Source organism: Fulmarus glacialis, unplaced genomic scaffold (genome assembly GCF_000690835.1).
Source record: "Fulmarus glacialis isolate BGI_N327 unplaced genomic scaffold, ASM69083v1 scaffold4763, whole genome shotgun sequence".
In the NCBI taxonomy this organism is placed as follows: Eukaryota; Metazoa; Chordata; class Aves; order Procellariiformes; family Procellariidae; genus Fulmarus; species Fulmarus glacialis.
In genome coordinates this window covers 15,269-18,347 of record NW_009200884.1, presented here as the reverse complement: position 1 = coordinate 18,347, position 3,079 = coordinate 15,269, and the positions used below count along the sequence as shown (strand labels likewise).

Sequence of the window (3,079 nt, the reverse complement as noted above, 5' to 3'; positions counted from 1 at the left end):
CTTTCCAGCTTCAGGTTGTAGAGGGAGCAGCGCAAAGATATCCAAGTTAGCTGCAAACTTATTAGTATTATATTAATAACATAATACATTTTTTTGGCTGCAGATACTTTGGGGCTGTGCATATGTATTGCAAGTTTTATTCACAAGCATCTTAAGGATAATGGAGATGTTGCTGTAAATAGAAAATAATTGCTTATATGATATGCAGAGGATACACAGATTCATGGTACATTAATAATAATTGAGGTTAGGGCTCAGAATAGTCAAGAATATTTATTAAAATGGGCCCATGTAACAAAAATGCTGTAAGACTGAGAAATGCAAGTTTACACGTAGATTAAATGATTGCAGCCCTACACATCTACATCTTGGGAGCTTATATCCTGGAATACAGCAACTACCAATAACCCAGGGTTTATTACTATCCAGTGAGTCAACAAACTGGAATGAACAACCATTGTGATAGTTACTTGCTGTTTCTTACTTCTTAAGGATCACAGGACATCCAGCAAAATGATCAATCAGCAGATTTAAAACAAAAACCAAACAGTCTTTTTCATGCAGAATAAATAGCAGAACTTCTTGTCGTGCTTGACGTTGAGGCTAAACCATAATTCAATTCAGAAAGTGGTTTAGGCAAATTAAAAGTAAGAGCTGTAAATTGCTTTTAGATGCAATAGTCTGGATGAAAACTCCAGTTCAAGAAGTCCCCAAACCACTGATTACTGAAAGCTCTGAAAACAATGTAGGAGTAGAATTTACCATTTTTCTTATCTTTTTTGCCTGTGCCTTTTGCCTAAGCCAGAGAAGGTACAGGACTAGATGGACCTTAAGCTCTATCTTTAATAGTAATTATAGAAGAGCAGGAACAAATAAAACTTAAGAATTAATTACTTATATTTGGAAACCAGGAGTCATGTATAATGAAATAAAGATTAAATTATACATTATATGTTATTTTAGGAAAAAATAAATTGAACTAAAATTGTAATACTTTACTTTTCAGTCTGCTACCACAACATTGGGAAACACTGATTTATGGAAGACCTTACGTTACTTACATCTGCTATTTCCTTCTCAAGGACACCGTAACATTCTTCTTATATCGGATGGACACATTCAGAATGAGAGTGTGACCTTCCAGATTGCGAAGGATAATGTCCGACATACGAGGTTATTTACATGTGGTGTTGGGTAAGTACAAAGTTAGCTAGCAATTGCATTTGTTTAAAATCACTGACAATTTATTCAAAGTGAGAGGTTAATAAGCTGAGAACTGTCAGATGCCTGAGTGTACTGTCTTAAATATATATGTATGTTTAGATTAAATGCAGAAATGTTTGCCTACCTTTAATAATGGAATGGGAAGTCTGTAAGGAATTTCAAAGGTAAGATGCCTACAGTAACATTAATTCCATGTCCAGGTAGTCTTACCTATTTGTATCTTTCTTCATTATAACCACTATACTATTTAAGAGTATAATTGGAAAATACAAGAGTTAACGTTTTGGAACTTTACATTTCATGTTTCGGTATAGTCTCATTTTAATAGTGCAGTTTCAATGCAACATGAGTAGTTGTATAATTTTATTATTTAATTTTCATTTGTTTTGTAAGGTAATTACTTAAAGACAAAATAAGCACTAGACTTCTCAATGATCAGAGGAACAGGCAAAACCTCACTGAAATTCATTCCAATGTAGTTTGGCTGTTTTCTGTAACAACAAACTAGAAGGATATGTACAAGACTGAAACAACTTTAAAAACTGAGTTACAGTTACATATTTCAGGTTGTGAGGCATAAATGGGAAAGGGTCAGGGAGGTGTTAGGTTCTTACCACATCCTGGGAGGGTTGGCAAGGATACATCACAATAAAGACGGGTGGTGAGGGTCATGTTCTTCTAGGACTTTTTTTTTTAGTAACACCTTCACCATAGGCAGCAAAATCTATAAAAAGTCTTTTAAAAAAGCTTTAAACTTTAAACCCAAGATGTTATGTGTTCTTAGTATAGATACAATTGTACTATTTAATTTTCCCTTGAGGGGTTTTGGTGAGGATTCACTAGGTCACTAAGACAGTGGTACAGTCCTGTTGAGGAATGAGTCTACTTTCTGTCTGACAAAGATTCGAGACATACTGTGCTATTCCTCACCCAAAAGAATTCTCATCTGCTTAATTGTTCTCCTTTAATCCTCTATAAAGCTCTCATTTCTATATATACATGTGAAAGAGCTACACAGTAGTCAGACTGTTGGTGAGCAGAGCCTGCTGTTCTACCAGGCTAATAAGTGTTACCGTATTGGTATATCCATGTTGTTCAGATAGTAACATTCCCTAGCTGACACTGGACTTAGCTGTAAGATAGCTGTGTCCACGCTAAATAGCTCTGCTGAGATTGAGGTTAATTAGTTCAAGATGAGGATCATTTTGATGCAGTGTTATTGGTGTTTGAACCTAAGTTAATTTCTCTGCACAGCTCTGCACTCTGACATGTAAAAACTCGTGTACCATGTAATTTCCTCGAGTGTTGTAAGGAAATCTCTAATAAAGCAGCATATTCATTGGCTCAGTTGCTTTCAGTTGGTGTGTCCCCTGAAAAAGGGATAGAATTTTTAAAATTCAGATTCAAAAAGCTTGCAGTACTAATTAAAAACAAAATACTTAGAAATAATATCAGATTAACAATTTAATTCAATAATTACATAAAGAATTTTTTTTGTTACTTCCACAGCAAATCGACACATGCTAAGATCTTTGTCCCAGTATGGTGCTGGAGCATTTGAATACTTTGACCCAAAATCAAAGTATAACTGGGTGGCAAAGGTACATTTATAAATCTTGACTATATTCAGTATGTGATCATTGTCTGATATATCAATATTTGATACTGCATATCTTCAGTATCTCAAAATGGGAATTTTCACGGGATCACATGGCTTTGCTATTACAATAAGATAGTTCAAAAAACATTTGATAGAAGGTGAAAGGAGAGATGCTTGTCTATTAAGCCTTCTTTTATTTTAAATATAAATTTATACTAAGTGAGAAAGAGAAGTATTTAGTCTGCGTATTACAAA

The 3,079-nt window shown here is 34.3% G+C and overlaps 1 pseudogene; it reads left to right on the top strand.

Moving 5' to 3' along the window:
• The first annotated feature begins 1,006 nt into the window (after window positions 1-1,006).
• LOC104073818 overlaps window positions 1,007-3,079 on the top strand; it is a 16,219-nt pseudogene continuing 14,146 nt past the window's right edge.